Here is a 19,758-nt window from a genome sequence, read left to right as displayed (position 1 = left end):
TTATGCAAGTAGGAAAAGTCAGACAAAAGTTAATTTGGAAAAACATCTAGCTATGGCTCTAGCAAAATTATACCGGTTGGTACCTTGAGAAGAAAGAACAAAAATCTGTGACAAATACAATTTAATTTCATTATACCTCTCCTCAATGGATCAGCAACTAGAGACGTCTTTGTCGGAAGGACATCTGTCTGGCCAGCATTTGAGTGGGGAAAGTTAAGGGGATAGCTCAGGCACAGTGGGCTATACTTTAGCTGATCCAATAAAGAAGGGCATCAACTAAGAAAATAGCAGTAGCATTAACATCCAGTAGCTATTCAATGAGACTAAAAGAAAGAATCTCTAGGACTGCTCTGGATCTCTAACTGTTCTCATCCTCGAACTGAGCTCCTCTGGTCTGCAACTAACTCTCCTGCTAAGTGTCGTCGGGATAAGTTCAAAATCCATAAAGTAATTTCCCACGTTGTCATTGGTCAGAATATCGGCTGTTCACAATAGAAACAATAATCATTAATTCTCAGATCTGTGATATAGTTAGACAGTCTTTCACATGTTGATGATTGGCTCCTCTTCTCAGTTCCTGTCACCAGTTTCCGTCAGGTAACTTTTCGTTGCAACTCATAACTCCTGTCATTGAAGCCATTGTCAAATCCTGAGAGGCTTGCCGGCCACTCCCACCACCTAACACCTCCCTGCATCCCCCTTCCCTGTTTGTTGCTTGTTACTACAGGAGTCCTTTACCCTTTCACGAGCTTTTAGGACCATCACCAAGGTAGACCTCTCCCTCAGTGATCCAGTGCACGGGGCAGTCAATCAATTCCATCGAACACTTGTGTCAGTTCAGTGACCTTTGTTCAGCAGACACACTCGTGCCGCTCACACGCGTAGGCGTGTGTCTATTCTGCAGACACTTTTTATTCACGTTTGTTTCCTCCTGTGGTGCAAGGCGGCAGACATCCAGCCGAGGACTCTGTGCGGCTCAAGGAACGGCAGCCTGTAAGTAAAGGCGAATTCCCTTTCAATGTGAGACGTTGCTGGGGAGCACCGAGGGCGGGGGACGCATATTTTGGGTAATATACATCACTATTCTCGGGCCTTGTCCGGGCGACGGAGCGGCAAGGGCGGTCACACCAAGCAGGCGTCCTCTGCACACCAGCAGGCTGCTTGCCAAACAACAAAGGCATCCTAGGCTCCAGCAGTTCACTGGCAGCCACTATGCACCAGGCGGGCCCTCACCCTGAAACCCTTCTGCAGCTTGTGTGGCACACTCAGCCCAGGAGGCGGAGCGTTAAACCCACCAATGGCGACTCGCACAGTACAAACGGAGTCCACCCCCCCACACTGGGATGCAAGTTTTCATCATATAAAGTGCCGCTATGAACATTACTGTTTGGAGACGAAGGGGACACTGTGACTGTTACAAATCCCCCTCGTCCTATACACTACAGAGAACTAATGCTGCAAGTGCCTCGCAAGTCAGATCACCTCTGCCCATGCGCAGCAGGTGCCGCCCTCTCCCCTCCTATCAGCACTACAATCTAGAAGTTGGGGTGATTATCTTAGGAACTGTTCACACTGTGTCAGGTCGTTCATTCCAAGGGAGAAACAGGCGCGAAGACAGCCCTCTGCCAGGGACATATAAAAAGTCAGGGTGTGTCCTGCAGAAGAGAAGGGGGACTTTAGGAATGAGGAAACTATTTGTTTATCCTCACACTTGGGTTCAGTTCTAGTTCCCTTGTATTTAACGAGATGTTCGTTCTGATAGCTGATGTGACCAAACCCCATTTTGCTTGTCATAACATGGATCATGGCAGAATGGTTTTCTAGGTCACGTTTATCTGGGGGAGTTTAAATCAGTGCTTAATTTGTAAATAAAAATGTGCTGCTACCCAAAGCCATCCTCTTAAACACGCGCCTGCTGCAATTAAAAGCGCGAACGCGGAGTACTGAGGCAGGTAATCATAAAGCCATATCGGGCCTCTTCAATCCATTTAAAGCCACTCCCTGCCCCTTCAGCTCACTCTTGTAGCTTTCTGCTTTCTCCCATTGTGACGCTTTTCGTTTTTCTCTTCGTCCGTCTTTCTCATATGTGTCTTTTGCTCACAGTAAATGCCTGAGGCAGACTAAGCGCCGGCCCTCAAAAATAACTGTCGGTGATTAGCACCGGAAACAACAAGCACAAATTAAGCACTGGTTTAAACACTCCTGGCTCGTCCACCAATTGTCTGCTGCCTTTTGTGTTTATCCGGTAACCATGCTGCCTTTTTACTAGCGTGGGTTTTGGCAGCTCATTGTTATTTGCTTTGTTGCTGGACTTGTTTATCCTCTTGAGACAGGGACATTTTAACCAGTTATTTGACCACAGTGCCCATAAAGGTTCATTACATTAACCGTGTGTGCTTCTGAATTTGTAATGCATTTCATTAGTGCCTTGTCTTTTCCACTCCAGTTGTGTTCCGAGTTTTGTAAAATTAATTACAAACACTGTTCAGTGTGGTTAACCAGAGCTTTTGTTTTTTTATTATGTAACGCCTCACACCTGCTTTAACTTTTTAGCGAGTACCTTAAGATTATTAGGGCCATTTTTATACTTTTCGACGCAGAACTGCACCAACGCAGTTGTGCGTCAAAAAATATAACGCCGGCTAACGCCATTCTGAAGCGCCATGCGGGTGCCGTATTTATTCAATGACGTTAGCCGGCGTTAGCCGGTGGTGCTGCCTGGTGTGCGTAAAAAAAAATGACGTACACCAGGCAGCGCCGGCGTAGGGGAATATGGAGCTTGGGCGCCAAAAAATGGGGCAAGTCAGGCTGAGGCAAAATTATCGCCTCAACCCGATTTGCCCCATTTTTTTCGACTCCCAACCCCCATTGAAATGACTCCTGTCTTAGCAAAGACAGGAGTCATGCCCCCTTGCCCAATGGCCATGCCCAGGGGACTTCTGTCACCTGGGCATGGTCATTGGGCATAGTGGCATGTAGGGGGGCACAAATCAGGCCCCCCTATGCCACAAAAAAAATAAATAATAATACTTACCTGAACTTACCTTATGTTCCCTGGGATGGGTCCCTCCATCCTTAGGCGTCCTCCTGGGGTGGGCAAGGGTGACAGGGGGGGTCCCTGGGTGCATGGGAGGGCACCTCTGGGCTCCTTCCGAGCCCACAGATCCCTTAACGCCTGCCCTGACCAGGCGCTAAAAAACGACACAAAAGCGGCTGGACGTCATTTTTTTTGACCCGCCCACTCCGGGGCGACATTTTTGCCCGGGAGTGTAAATACGGCGCACATGCCTCGGAGTCACTTTTTTAGACGGGAACTCCTACCTTGCATATCATTAACGCAAAGTAGGTGTCCACGCTAAAAAATGACGCAAACTCCATGGACTTTGGCGCTAGACGCGTCTAACGCCAAAGTATAAATATGGAGTTAGTTTTGCGTCGGAATTGCGTCAAAAAAAACGACGCAATTCCGGCGCAAACAGAGTATAAATATGCCCCTTAATGTCTTCGTGAGACTTCTAATTCTTTGTATCATTATTGTGCTATAGTGGCTGTTTTGTATTGTGTGTGCTTTACACATTCATTACTGTTTACATTGTAAAATAAAATGTGTTGTCACCACACAGCCTTGGCTGTACAGTTGTACTTCATTGGTAGTGTGATAACTGTGTTGCACTGTACCTATACTTGCCCCTCGTATGTGCATTAAGCCCCCTGAACAGGGGCGGCTCCTCCATATGAGCGGGGGAGCGTCGCCCCCCCCACCAGCAGCAGACACTGCAAACCTTTCAGAACGAAAGTAATCTATGGGCCTGATTCATACTTTTTTTGCGCTGCATTTGTGTAATTTTTTGACGCAAAAACGGTGCAAACGTACAAAATTCAATTAGATTTTGTAAGTTTGCGCCGCTTTTGCGTCAAAAAAAGACGCAAATGTAGCGCTAAAAAAGTATATTTCAGGGCCTATGTTTATTATCCTTTCGTTGTGAAAGGGGGGGCACGGGGTGACGTGCACTGAGGGAGAGTGCTCAGCACTCTCCCTCAGAGCGCGTGTGTGTTTGGCCGGCCGTCTTGGGCTGGCCAAACACACATGCACAGTAGGCTGTCTCGGCCCGGCAACACAGTTGCCGAGCTGGAGAGAGCCTGCACATGCTCCCAGTCTGCCAGTGAGCACCCTGGCTGGGCGCTGCCATTTATTCCTGACGCTGGTCTGAGCAACGTTAGGATTGGTGCAGGACTGGCTGGGAGCCTTTGCCTGCAGTATGCGACGGAGGAACGGCGCACATCAAGTTCAGGTACGTATTGTTTTCTAAAATAATTTAATGTATTCCCCTTGCTCTCACCTTCCCCTGTCCCCCATTCCCAGTCACGCCGCACCTGCCCCTCCCCATTTAAGAGCTGCGAGCCGCGACTGCTTCTGGTGCTCACTCACCTATACTCCAGAGAGTCAAGGATGAGTAAGTGAGACCCACTTTCTGATGTGGAGTGAGTAATTTGTGCATTGATTGCTACGGTCCCTAAGCTTTCATCCTTCAAGAGCACCTACTAGCTTCTGGAAAGATGGCCTGACAACCTGTTTTCTTCAAAACATAATATTCAATTCAATTTTTTACTTACATTTTTCTCCCAATCTACTCTATGTATTTACATTTCCAAAGCTGCCATAAATGCACTGAGATATGAGCCGCAGGCCGGGCACCAAATTAATTTACCATCAGCTAACTAGCATTCAACATTATTGATCTCTGAGGTGCAGCATTAATTAAATGCCTACTGTAATTTGTAAAGGCAGCCCTGCCTTGCAGACTGTCTTTAAAAAGTGAAATATGTGCAAATCCGACTTTGTAATTAAAAGTACTTCCAAAGTGATAATCTGCCTTATTTTTACATATATGTCACCCCTAAGGTCTCCCTTAGCTGCCCCAAGGGTGGGGTGTCATGTAACTATAAGCAAGGGCATTATAAAATATGTTTTATACACCCTGGTGAGGGGAAAAACTGCAGCTTTAACTTTCCTAATTGTAGATACTTAGCTCCACAGGCCAAAATGGGAATATTTTCCAAACGCATACGTATTGCTAGGAAGGAGCTACATGTGTCATGAAACGTTTCAAAAGAATGGTAAGGATAAATCCAACAACTGGCCACTGTTGAATTTACCACAACTAACAGACAGGAAGTTATAAGACTTTCTTTTCTATAAGCCAAGTTCCAGCCTGCTAGCAGCCTCTCCTGACTGGTCAGCCTTAACAGGATTAGCCAGGCTGCTTTGATGAGATGATAAGTGACCTGCACTGAGCAGAGGCTATCTGATAGGGGGGAGGGGTTTGAGGGGGGTTGGCAGATGCTGAGGCCAGGCCAGGAAGCGGGCTTTGTGAATCAAACTGGGCTTCAAAGAAAGCAGGGCAGAAAATAATTTCAGCCAGGTCTGCCCCCTCACCCTGTACCCCACAGATAGATAGCAGGTACAGGAAAGGAATTTGCAGACGTCCAGAGGGGGAGTGTTAATGGAAATGAGCCACATCAGTAGGCCGGTTTAACCAGGTCTTGCGACTCCTGAGGAAAATCGTCCATCTTGGAATTTTAAACTGCAGTCCTTTATGGGTCAAGAAAATGCCACACTTTGGAGGAAGCTGTCAAGCTTTTGGGTGTCACACTGCAGCTCATTGGCAAGGGTGCCCCCCTACCTGTCCCCTAAGATGATTGAATAAAAGTGGCTGATATGCATTGCAACTCAGATCTGCTGCCTGAAACTACAAGAAGAAGAAGGACTGCTGAAAAGTCTTGGATTCTGGTAAGTATTATTTATTTTCAGTATGATCCACAATACGCAGAACAGCAATTCATAGCTCCGCCACCGTCGCCCATCCAACCGTTTTCCCCGTCCTATGTCGAGTCTCGAGACAAGGTTCTCGAATCCTCACAAGACTCGACATAAGAATAGAGAGACAACCCAACATATCCTTCCCCTTAACACATACAAAGTTACATCCAAACCTTCACAAAAACACAAAACACATTTTGTTAAACTGAAAGTACAAAGTCACGGAACTTCGTAGGAAGCCTCTTATTCCTAGTTGAGGATTTTCTTTTCATGTCCATCGACTCACATTCCTTCTTAGTAGGACCTTCCAAAACCTCGTCCTTCCGTGGGTCCATTCTTGCTTCTTGATTTACTTTGGTGGACTCCTTCAAAGATTTGTTCAAAAGTTCCACATCACGAGCCAAGGACAACCTCTCCTTATTCCACCAATTACTATCTTCCAATTTAACAGCATTTTTACACATTTTTATGACTTTCTTAGGATAAGAAAATCTTGATTCACCTTTCTGAACAATGCGGGCACTCTTGATTTTGACATAATCACCCAACTTCACACAAACAGTTTTTCTAGGATCACCTTTGTATTTATTCTGAGCAGAAATCCTTTTTCCACTCACTTTCTCAATCAATCCCTCATCAACTCCACTTTCACCCATCCACTTCCTTTTCAACTTAGTTCCTGGAACTCTTCCCCTCAATAATACAAAAGGAGACACACCAGTATCTGCATTGGGTGTGGTCCGCACAGCCCACAACAATTTTTTTAGTTCACCCTTACAATTTAACCCTCCAGCTTTGGCCAACTGCATATTCTCTTTTATCACTCTGTTAAAGCGCTCAACAAGACCATTACTCCTAGGATGATAAAGTGAAGTCTTAACATGTTTAATGCCCATGAGCACTAAAAAATCAGAAAACTGAGAAGATGTGAATTGACTACCGTTGTCGGTAAGTATCTCATCAGGAATACCCTCTCTGAGAAATACAGATTCCAAAAATTCAATGATCTTATGCGAATTAGGTACTTTCACAAAATTAAAGTCAGGCCAACGACTATAAAAGTCTATTAACACTATACCATACTCTACTTGCCCATTGATCAAATTGACAGGTCCAATAAAATCCATTGCAACCTTACTCCAGGTTTTCCCAGGCACTTCAATAGCTTCAACACGGGATGGCAGGACAACCTGAGACTTGTCACTGATAGCACAGGCCAAACAATCTCTCACAAAGTGTTCTACATCTCTGTCCAGTCCAGGCCACCAGAAATCCTCTCTTATTCTCCTTTTCATAGCCCGCATACCTATGTGTCCTTCATGTCCCAAGGATAATACTTTGCATCTTAAATCCTTAGGTACAACCATTGCATCCGCACGCATTAACACGTTATTTATAATTGATAACTCCCCAAAAACATGTTTGTACACTTCACACTGTTCAGACTTGCATTCAGACCATCCCTGTGCTATGCCCTTCATGACCTCCTTCAATTGATCATCATTTCCACACGCTTGCCTCCACTCATCTTCCGACACCGCACCACCCAATTGAAACTCTATAGAGCATACCAGGACATCATCTTCTTCCGGTTCCTCCTCATCTGGCCCATTCTTGCAAGGAAGACGGGAAAGGGAATCAGCAAGTGTATTCCTTGCACCCGGAACATATTCCACATGAAAGTTATACATTTGTAATCTGTACTGCCACTTAGCTATTCTGGGAGTGGCTCGATGCGCACCAGAGGTAGAAAACAACTGCACTAAGGGTTTGTGATCCATCCTGACTGTAAAGTGCACACCCCACAAATACGGTTTGAAATGTACAATGCCCCACCAACATGCAAGGGCTTCCCTTTCAATAGTTGAGTAAGTTTCTTCGGCACCTCTCAGACTACGCGAAGCAAAGGCTACCACTTCATCCCTACCATTTCTCTTCTGCATTAAAACAGCACCTAATCCAAGTTGACTGGCATCCGTCATTATTACTATTTCGTCCCTTGTGTTAAAAGACTTCAACGGAACTGCCATTGCCACTTCTTTCTTAATGGCTGTAAACTCCTGTTCACACTCCAGACACCAGTCAAATTTGACATTTTTCTTTAAAAGAGACCTAATTTTATGAATTTTGCTTGCACAGTTAGGAATGAACCTTGAATAAAATTCAATCAGACCCATAAAAGATCTGACTTGGTCTTTATTACTAGGAGACTGAAAATCTTCAATAGCTTCAACCAGCTTTCTCTTTGGTTCCACTCCACATTTAGAAATGTTATACCCTAGATAATCAATACTAGACACACTAAATTTACATTTGTTTGCCCCTAGTACAATCCCTTTTTTATTCAACAAAGATAATACCTGTTCCATTCTTTCATCATGCTGTGCTTGATTCTTGCCAAAGACTAGAATGTCATCCTGGAAAGCAATTACACCTTCCATACTTCCAAATAAACTATCCACCACCCTTTGGAATACCGCAGAAGCTGAAGCTAAACCAAATGGCATGCGTCTAAATTGGAACAAACCTTCTGGAGTAACAAAAGCTGTCAAATGTCTTGACTCAGGATGCAGATTAATTTGATGATAAGCCGATGTCATGTCCAACAAACTAAACACGCTGGCCTCATCTAAAATGGATAGTATTTCAACAATGTTAGGCAATGGATGGCAATCCACCCAAATTTGTGCATTAAGGTCACGCAAATCGACACACATGCGAATAGAGTTATTGGCTTTACGAGCAATTACTATGGGGGCCACCCAATCTGATGCATCCACCCTCTCAATTATGCGTTGATCACATAATCTGTCTAGCTCCTTTTTCAACTCTGCTCTCAAAGCTAAAGGTACTCTACGTACTTTATGAACCTTGGGAACTGCATTCTCCTTTAACCTTATCTTGTGTGCAAATCCCTTGAACACACCAATTCCTTCTTTAAAAACACCTGGAAATGCATCGACCCACACAGAACTAATAGATAACACTTGGTTATAATTCTTGCTCAGTATAACTTGTTCTGGGTTATTTGGATCTAACAAAATACCTAACTTTCTTTGATCTTCCCAACCTAAAAGACATGTATCATCATTAGCCACGTACACTATCCCCTTAGTCACATTACCTTGGAAACTCAACACAACTTCACACTCCCCCAAAACTTCCACTGGTTTGCCACCATATCCCACAGGCTTGATGCTCGACTTCCTGAGCCCAACATGGCTGAAATATTCCTTCCACACCTTTTGACTCACAAGTGTATAAGGTGACCCAGAATCGGCTACAACAATTATTTCATTGCCATTAATTGACAATTTACAGGTAGGCCTTTTAGTGTTGTTAAGCATAACAACGTCACTCTCATTAGAATAACATACAACAGTAAGAATTTCGTCATCCTCATTAGAGGAAGAATTAGATCCATCCAAATCGTCATTGTGTAACTTAAAAACCTTGTCCCTAGAACTGGAACTTGACATGTTAACAGCCCTACACACTCTGGCAAAATGCCCAACTTTGGAGCATTTTGAACATTTTTTACCTACCGCAGGGCAATTACTTGCATTACCTAAATGGGTGGAACTACCACACCTAAAACATTCCCTTTTCTTGTAATTATCCTTCCTAACTGATGTTTCAGCTCTGGTAATTGCTTGAGATTTGTTAGATTTCTGTTTAATTATAGCTACTTTCTGATGAGAATCTTTCTGACTAATTATACTCATCTGTTGCATATACGTTGTTGTATTCTCGATTCTAGTGGCTATTTCTACAGCCTTTTCTAATGTTAAATTCGGTGTAGACAATAGTGTCTCTTGAACTTTCTTATTACTGGTTTTCTCGACAAGTTGATCTCTAATCATTTCATCCTCACATGCCTTGTAATCACAAGAAACCGCTAACATCCTTAAAGCTCCCACATAGTTAGCTACTGGTTCACCAGGAACTTGCACCCTTTTATAAAATTTGTGTCTTTCCATAATAACATTTTTACACGATCTAAATCTGTTTATTCATATTCATCCATACCGCCATCACCTTCACCCACATCTAATGCAACAGATATCTGTGGAATATGTTTTAAAATTTTGCGGCCCTCCGGACCTAAACAATGACGTAAAACAGCAAACTTTTTCCTATGAGTAAAGGAGTCACCGTCAATGGCATCTAAATATGCCTCGAAACCTTCTTTCCAGGAATCCCAATCCGCTTCTGATGAAACAGGATCCGGAGAGAATACAGGAGGCGGCAGAATGGATTGCTGCATTTTAAATGTAACCACAATAAATGTTAATGATATGCGTGTCCTCTTAATTTTTGAAGACACACTGCTCAAGGTGTTTGAAATGCTTGGAAAACGTATCTTTTTTCCACTCGTTGATGACTGATGAATACTTGACCCAACGAATGAAGGAAGCGAGTAAAAGTGCACTTGAAGTATTATTGGACTAGTCAGCTATACCTCAGCTGTGCTGCTCCAAATATTTGAAATAAATGTCAGATTCACTCGTTTCCTGGCGTCTCCGTTGCCAAGAAACGAAGTAACTCATAAGACGCGTATTCGGCGTCTTCGTTGCGTAGCTGAATCGATTCACTTGTTTCCTGGCGTCTCCGTTGCCAGGAAACGAAGTAACACATAAGACGCGTATTCGGCGTCTTCGTTGCGTAGCGGTACACGAGAATAACAACAGGAGGACGCGCGCGCTGATCCGACACGCGCAGAAACCTCCTGTGTTAAACTGCCCCAAAAACAGCCCAAAAATCGATAAAAGATGAAAAACAGGATGTAGGCTCCTAGACGAACGGAGCTGCAAAGACTCCCCTCAGCAGGGTCGAAACACTAAAGGCCGGTTGAAGACGCCGCGCGATGAACTCCTCACAAGGTGCACACATAGGTCCAGCTGTCCTGCAGTCCCTCGTCGCCAATGAAAAGTCTTGGATTCTGGTAAGTATTATTTATTTTCAGTATGATCCACAATACGCAGAACAGCAATTCATAGCTCCGCCACCGTCGCCCATCCAACCGTTTTCCCCGTCCTATGTCGAGTCTCGAGACAAGGTTCTCGAATCCTCACAAGACTCGACATAAGAATAGAGAGACAACCCAACAACTGCCCAGCAGGATCCCTGGTCTCCAACCCCAAGGACTGCACACTGATGTACTGCTCCTGTTGCACACTGGAACAACAGCCCGAAAGACTTTGCCTGGATTTGACCAGGTGCATTGTAGGAACTGTGGTCCTAAACTTCCAAGGATGATCTCAGAGCTTCTAGACCATTGGTTGTGTGTTTTGGGCACTTTTGAACCTCAAGAGGAACTCCAGGAAAAGTTCCTGAAGTTTGGAGAAGCTTGGAGCAACTTTTGGAAAAAGCTCCATAAGTGGACCGACTCGCCATCGTGAGTCAAGCCAACTACCTTCAACTGCGACCCAGCCAGGATTTCAGGTTTTTCCCACTGAAATCTCTGGAGGGGTAGACTTCCAGGATTTGACTGCAAGTCAGCGGAAAAGTAGTCCAACAACGTCACTTTGAAATCAGCTTGCTGATGAGTACCGCACTACGTCGTGAGAGAAAAGTTCCAGAAAAGTTTCTAAGTGTGAAGGTAAAATTCTTACCAAGACCTCCCAAGCAGTGTATCTGAGCAGAGCTCCATAACTGTCGGCCTCAGACTTTGACTTTGTCCTGGTCAAGCACTATCAGATATTCTTGGTTGGTGCTATTGATTTCTAAGCACTAGAAATACTCATTTTTAATTTAACCTTTAAACATTTATAACTCCTGTTCCCTATATTGGATTTTTGTGTTTTGGTGTCATTTTTAAATATACAAATATTTAGTATTTTTATTAATTGGTGTGGCATTTGTATTGTGTGTTATGTCTTACTTATTTACTGTATTGGTGTATTTAAATGCTTTACATACCTGTCTCCTAAGTTAAGCCTGCCTGCTCATTGCCAAGCTACCAGGGGTTGAGCCAGTCACTGACCTTTTGAGACCTTGACTGGACCTAACACTGTCTGGGGTCATTATTGCTAGGGGTAGGTGCGTACTTAACTCTACTAAAAACCAGCCTCCAACACCACATGGTTAGAATCCTTCTAGACTGAGAAAATTCTGCCAGGAAAAAGAGCTGGATGGTGTAAGAGGGACTGCCACTCTGTCTGTTGCTTTGTTGTGCTGCCCTGCTGCTTGCCTCTTCTTTCCTGGGATTGAAAGGACTGGATTTGGCTTTGTACTTCATGCTTCCAAAGGTACTCCAAGGGCCTGGACTGATCTTGCCTCCTGTTAAGAAGTCTCAGGGACATCAAAGTCTCCACCTGCTAGTACCTGGGCATTTCTGCTGAGAGTTCTAACTTGCTAAGTGGTGCCAACTCCAGTCCCTGGGCCCCTGGAAGTGCAAGCTGGTGATCTGAAGGAGAAAATCCACACATCAACACTCTGTGCTGGAAGATTTGATGCAGTACCTGTCTTGCATCTGAAGAATCAAGTCAGCACCTGGAGAATCAATGCAGTGCTTGTCTCGCGACTGCAGAATTGACACAACGCCTGTTTCACCGTGGTCCCATCAACACAGTGTGTCTGGATTTTCCATGCATGATCCTTGGGTGCCAATATTTCATCGACGCAGCACCACAGTAAGGAACCGAGGCTGTGTGCCTTGAAATCGACGCATTGCCTTTTCTGTAAGGAAAGAATCGATGCATCACCTCCTCTGCCAGTAAGGAACCAATACATCATCTCACCTTTGAGGAAAGAATCGATGGATCACCTTTCCTGACACATAGCTTTGCTTTTCCGGCACCTCACCTCCTGCATTATCTGCATCGTCTTTGAATTTGATGCCTACCAGGTACTTTATGTTAAAGAGATACATTTATCCTATGGATTAAGAGTTGCTTAAACTTTTAAAAAAGAGATATTTTAACTTTTGTATGTTGGATTTTTGTCTTTTTTGTCATGTTTTACTCAGCTAAAAATTGGTTGTTTTTCTGGTGTGGAGCCCTTTTGTAGTGTTTTCACTGTGTTACTGTGTGTGTGTAGAAATACTTTACACATTGTCTCTGAAATAAGCCTAACTGCTTGACAAGGGGGTGAGCAGTGGTTACCTTAGCTGTGTGACTCCCTTACCCTGACTAGAGTGAGGGTCCCTTCATGACGAAGGTGCAAGCCACTCCCAACTAGAGACCCCATTTCTAACAGAATTGACAACATACCACCCTACCTACTGAAACCAAGATATCTAACTACAACAAATATTAAATGAAAACAGAAGTGGTTGTGCATATCATGTGTACAATCCTGAAGTCAGAAGAAGATGATAAATTGCCATCTATGTACATGACTGACTTGCCTTGAAGCTCTTGAGGTATCCAGAATGAATGCTATTATGTCACGTATAAAATAGCCTGTTTGTTAGTCATTTTGCAGAATACAGAATCATAAAGTACTGATCAGTCTCTTTTTTCAGATGAAACCACAGCTCTTTTTAATGAAATAAGTTATATGCTCTTGGATCCTTCACTGCACTGGTCATCTTGTGGAGTACTGCTTGCAGCCTTAGCAGAAGAGTAATGAAGTTGGGATGAAAAAGATTTGTGAGAAACTTCACTCTTCCGTCATCTGCCAAAACCAGATCACTTCCTCTGTTCCAAAATGCCTGGATGGCTTACGGTCCCCATTTAAGCAAGTTTATGGCTCAGCATCCTGAAGAAGCCCTTATGTCTAAGTTGTTGTGCACACCAGTATCACATCCTTCAGCAGACATTCATTGAAATACCATCCATCATCTGATATATCATCCACACACTCTGTAACACAGATACAAGCATTCACCTCAGTTAAATATACCCGCTCAGAGCTTTTGGTTGGTAGGATGACAGCCTCCAGAGCTGCATGCCTGTGTAGATCACTTATAATGCAGAAACCCATACTACATGAGCAGTGTCCTGCTATATGTCCTTATGATAGCACCCCAAGCTAAATTTGGGTTTTACGGGAATATGGGGAAATAATAGCTGCAGAATAAAGCATCTGGTTGTCTCTCTGCAAATAGCAAAATAACAAAGGGTTTGTAGTACTAAAATCACTACCATCCCAGCTTTCAGGAACAGGCAAGCTTGAATCAGAAACCACATTTTTCAACACAGTTTTTACTAGGACATAGCTCATTTTTCCCAATCTTTGTGCTTTGTGCTTTCAACCTCCGTCCAGTTAGTGGTAGAAATGGGTGTGAACCCAATAGTCAGTCCCAGAAAGCTATACATTTTTTAAAAGTAGCCAAAATTCTAAGTTCAGCAAGGGGTTACTTGTGTAGATCCTTCAAGGTTTTCCCATAGGAAGTAACAGTTGAAATAAAAAAAAAATGAAATTGAGTTGAAAAAACAGTCATTTGTGTCTACGTCTTCATCTGTCTCTTCTTCTAACTATGGCAGAATTTCAAAAGCAATGCACCGTTACATTCACTGGACCCTTCTGGTTGTGGGGATATATAAGGCTTGTAGGTTTACCAAGAACTACTAGACACCTAGGGTATCCAGGGTGAGCCGACTTGCATGACTCTCCTCATGTTTTTTATGCAGAATCCCTTGCGATCCTCATACTGTGAGGTGAAAAAACTCATTTTTCTCACATTTCTGTGATGGAAAGTTCTGGAACTGTGGTCAGCCACAAACTTCCTTTCACCTGGCATTGCACCATGTCTCCCGATAAAAATGGTACCTCACTTGTGTCACTAGTGCCCGCGACAGGAAATGGCCCAAAACACAACATGTATGCAGCTCATTTATGCAATGAAAACTGACCCTCTTTTTTAAATGTAGGTAGCTCCAGATTTTGAACCCTAGCTCAATCGGCACCAGGGGCGGCTCCTCCGATAGGGCGGAGGAGTGTCCTCCCCCCTGCCGGCAGCAGGAGCTGCAAAACATTTATAGTAAAAAGAAAATAAACTCAGTTTATTATGTTTTTACTATAAAAGTGGGTGGGTCCACTGGCGTGACACAGCACTCCCCCTCAGTGCGCATGTATGTTTGGCCGGCCGTCTCGGGCCGGCCAAACACACATACGCAGTAGGCTCTCTCCAGCCCAGCAACTCAGTTGCCGGGCTGAGAGACCAGGAAAAGGCTCCCAGTCTGCCTGACAGCACCCTGTCTGGGCGCTCCCAGCCAATCCTGATGCTGCTCTGAGCAGCATCAGGATGGGCCGCAGGGCAGGCTGGGAGCTTGTGCCTGCAGCGACGGAGGAGAGGCGCAGGAAAAAGGTATGTATTATTGTTATTCATTTCTTTTTTTTTTTGTTGGGTCCCCCTGGCACGCGCCGCACTACCCCTTTTCCCTCCTGCGAGCCGCGCCTGGTAGGCACCTAAGGAAACATAGCCAACCTGTACATTTTTGAAAGGTAGACACCTAGGGGCATTCAGGATGGTGTGACTTGCATGGACCCCATTAGGGTTTCTTACCCCCAATGCCCTGCAAACCTCAAACGTTTCCTGAAATCACCCATTTTCCCTATATTTCTGTAATGCAAACTTCCAAAATCTGCAGGAGTTCACAAAATTGCTACCACCCGCATTGGCCCAACTGTGCCAATAATTGCGCTGCCCCACCTATGTGGCTGGGCCTAGTGCGCCGTTAGGAATGAATCAAAGCAAGAATAATAGGAACGTTTACGTGGAGACTCTTATTGACCTCATTGGATCCTTTCCTGTCGGTGGCAGAAGGCCCAGCCACACAAGTGGGGCAGAGTTTTTATTGACACAGATGGGGCAATGCTGGGTTGTAGGAATGTTGTCGATTCCATCAGATTCTGGAAGTTTCTATCACAGAAATGTAGGGAAAATGCGTGACATCAGGCAAAGTTGGAGTTTTGTACGGCATTGGGGTGAGCAAATGGTGTGGGGTGCATTTGAATCACACCACCCTGGACTTTCCCAGATGTCTACTTTCAAAAGTGAGTGGGATTTTTCCAGGTAGGAGCCAACCGAAGCCCAAAAAGTGCAGGTGCTCACCTATGCAAGTAGGATGATATTGGGAGTTAGCCAAGCTCTGCCGGCTCATATTTGAAATCAGCACGCAAAAGACTCAAATATCCTTTTCCTTGCCAAATGCTTTAGTCAGCAGGGGGAACAGAAAGACTGTGCTCATTTTGGGGGTTGGGGGTATTGCCATGCCCATTCTGGGCAGCCCCCATCCCTAATAGTCCATGGTGCCTAGTAGGCTTTCAGCCCTCCCTGGGGGCAGATCACGGGCTATTGCCCCCATCTGCTCCGAAGAGGCGCAGAAAGTCTGTGCCCATTTTTGTTTGGTGCAGGGCATTGAGAGGGCCATCATAGCCTGCTCCCATCCCTACACTAATAATAACAAAATTTCCTGGTTTGCTAGTGGGCTTTTTTCCCCCTAGGGGTGGAGATCGGGGGCTATTGCTCCATCTGCTCCCCCAGGGGGCAGAAAGGCTGTGCCCATTTTTGTTTGGGGTTGGGGCATTGACAGGGCATCATGACCCGCCCCCACCCCTACACTCATTAAATCAAAATTTCCCTGGTATCCTAACAGGCTTTCTGCACCTAGAGGGGCAGATCTGGGGCTACTGCCCCCATCTGCCCCTAATGGATTATGTCCAAAAACATTCAGGGGAGCAAAAGCCCTTGCCCAAGGGGCAGCTTCTCCTTCCAGGTGTCTAGTGTAGTTGATCCCTGGTTTGGGATCTACTAGGTACCATTGGAAAAAGGAGGTTATCCCCTTTCCAATGATACCTCTCCTGTCTGCCTTGGTGCTCAGAGGGCTGAGATAGCCCCCTGAGATCCAAGGAAGTAAAAGTGAAATGAGCTGATAGCCTCATTTCACTTTCAGTTTTAGTGAAATTACATCAGCGTTCCACAAGTGCTAATCATCATTTCACTGAAACAAAAGAAACAACCTCAGGAGATGGGGAAGCTCTCCCCCATCTCGTGAGGCTGTTTCTTTTTTAGAAGAAATCCCTCTGGTGCCCCCATCAGAGGGGTTTCAAGTACCATGTGCGTGGACGTCTGGGAGCCGTCAACGCACATGAGCACTGTAACATCAGGTGGTTCTCGTCCGTCTGACGCACAGAACTGGTTAATGAGCTGAACACCTACCAGCCAATAAAGTCTTATCCTGAAAAGGTGGGTGGCTAATACAAGACAAGGGCATAATTTCATAGGAACTAGGGGCTCATTTACAAGAAACTCTCACATTGTGATCGATGTGCCAGTTTACTTGCGCCGCCCTGTGCCCCCCCAACGACGCCATGGGAGCGCTGTATTTACAATACAGTGCTCCATTGGGCAAAGTGTCCACAACATGAACAGGAATTCTGATGCAGTTGTGGCGCTAAACCTTAACATTGCTGGACTAGCGTCAACATTTTGACGCTAGTCCAGCAATGTTGAGGGGGGCCCTATAGACAATAGCACAGCATCACCTTCAAAAATTGACTCCATGCTGGTGTAGCATGGTGCAGTGATGTCTTATGGATTTTATTGTGCCATTTTTGGGGCTTTTCATGGGGGAACACCTACCTTGCATACATTATATCGGGCAAAGCTATAATAAGGCGCAAGGCTTTACAAACTGGCACAATGGTGACATTACACCAGTTTGTAAATATGGCGTGGGGTGGGACACTATTATCAAACAAACTCCCTAGAAAGATAAATAGAAAAAGGATTTGAATATGAAGAATCTTTGTAATTTGAGACCAAACAGTATATCAAAAAGCAAGGGTGTTTGGGCACTAAAATAATCTATGCATGAGGTCACTGTCAAGTTGTTGACAAGACCAACATTTACCATTACTGTCTAAAGAGAAATTAGCAGTAAGGTAGGGAGTGATAATAAAGTATATGATAAAGGAAACACAGGCCCATATTTATAGTTTTTGACGCAAACCAGCGCTGGTTTGCATCAAAACTTTTACCGCCGGCTACCGCCATTCTTACGCGCCATGCGGACGCCTTATTTAAGGAATGACATTAGCCGGCGATGCGGACTGGTCAGAGTAAAAAAAATGACTCAAACCAGGCAGCGCCGGCGTAGGGGAAAATGGGGGTTGTGCGTAAAAAAATGGTGCAGTTGAGGTTTGAGGCAAAAATCATGTCTCAAACCGGACTTGAGCCATTTTTTGACGCACAACCCCCATTGAAATGACTTATGTCTTAGCAAAGACAGGAGTTACGCCCCCTTGCCCAATGGCCATGCCCAGGGGACTTTTGTCCCCTGGGCATGGTCATTGGGCACAGTGGTATGTAGGGGGGCCCAAATTAGGCCCCCCATGCCACTTTAAAAAATAAAACAATTATACTTACCTCAACTTACCTGTACTTACATGGAATGGGTCCCCCCATCCATGGGTCTCTTCCAGGGGTGGGCGAGGGTGGCAGGGGTTGTCCCTGGGGGCAGGGAATGTCACCTCTGGACTGCTTCCATGGTCAGAGACCATGGAAGTGAGCCCACAGGTCCCTTAACGCCTGCCCTCACCCAGGCGTTAAAAAACAGAGCACATCAGGCTGTGCGCCGTTTTTCACCGCCCGCCCTCTCCTGTGCGTCAAAATGACATGGGAGTATAAATAAGGTGCACAGGCCTTAAAGTCATTTTTTGGGCGGAAACGCCTACCTTGCATGTCATTAACGCAAGGCAGTTTCCCGCATCCAAAAAAGGACTCACACAGAGGAATTTTGACGTCCGCAGGCTCGGGCGTCAAAGTTTAAATATGGTGCAAGGTTTGCGCTGAATGTGCCTCAAAAATTTTGAAGCACATTCGGGGAAAACAGAGTATAAATATGCCCCACAATGTTTCCGTGGTTCTAGCATTCCAGAATATTTTATGAACCCTATGCCATAGCTTATACCATGGCCCAATAGACCAGAAGCAATCCAGGTCAGATTCCCAGGGAAGTTCCAGTTTCGATCTAGAATGAGAAACAGTTGTAGAGTAAAAGGATATGTATATGAGGGAGGCTTTATGTGAGGATTCTAATAAACTGAAAGATGCTGAGGAATGTGGAGAAGGGAAAGGAGAATCTTCTAATGAGCAAAATGTGTCTAATACAATATTCATTAGAAGTGAGAACTTCTTTTGAAAGAGGTATAACCAATAACATGTTTTTTGGAAGGATATAGGAGTATTTTCATGAAATAAATATACTACCCAGATAATACCCTTCTGTTTCCAATATATCCAATAAAGTCTGTTGTTCAATTTAAGAAATTTACTATACCATAAAGATGAGTAAGAAATGTGGTATGGTTAGGGGCAATTGGAAATTAGTAAGGTTTCAACAACCAGCAAGTATGTTTAAAAAGAGGTATAAAAATAATGTATGAATGGGAGAAGAAAGCAGTCACATCTTTGGTGGAGAATGGGGGTGAAGAAATGATTTTTCAATATCAAGCCATAAGGGGAGAAAGATGGAAATAGCTTTGGATAGCCACAAGGAGGCTTGCCATAGACAAAAGGCTAAATGATAAAGAGAAATGTCTGGAAAATGTATACCACAGTTACTCTTGCAGTGCTTCAGCTTTACAAGAGAGATCCTATATAAAATATAGAGAGAAGAGAGCCTATTATCGTGAAATAAAGGTAAGGTAAGGTACAGATCTCATATACAAGCTTTATATAATAATTTGGGAGAAACCATCATTTTAACAGAGTCAAGAAGTCCCTACCAAGAAAGAGACAAAGGATTCCATGAGGATATTAACGACTCAACATTAGTCAAAACTTCCTAGAGATTAAGATAATTGAATCACAAATAGATGAGGTAAGCCAAAAACCGAGATAATTAACCCTTCAGAAGTTTATATGTATATTTGAAAAAGAACGTATTGAGAGGGAGAATTTCAGTTTTATCAGAATTAATTTTGCAACCTGATACTGAGGAAAAATTAGAAATGTTTTTGAGCAAAGCTGGTATGGAATCAGA

General features: G+C 44.4%; 1 protein-coding gene across 2 annotated transcripts in view; it reads left to right on the top strand.

The window, feature by feature from the left end:
- The first annotated feature begins 730 nt into the window (after positions 1 to 730).
- The window catches only part of PIGZ (phosphatidylinositol glycan anchor biosynthesis class Z), a 127,524-nt gene continuing 108,496 nt past the window's right edge, over positions 731 to 19,758 (top strand). For both annotated transcript variants that reach the window (XM_069213143.1, XM_069213141.1), the window contains exon 1: positions 731 to 993. The gene's annotated coding sequence lies outside the window, so the exon portion shown is untranslated. The remainder of the gene's footprint in view (positions 994 to 19,758) is intronic.

The sequence above is a fragment of the Pleurodeles waltl genome, chromosome 11 (genome assembly GCF_031143425.1).
Source record: "Pleurodeles waltl isolate 20211129_DDA chromosome 11, aPleWal1.hap1.20221129, whole genome shotgun sequence".
Classification (NCBI taxonomy): Eukaryota; Metazoa; Chordata; class Amphibia; order Caudata; family Salamandridae; genus Pleurodeles; species Pleurodeles waltl.
This window is presented reverse-complemented; position numbering and strand designations above follow the sequence as displayed.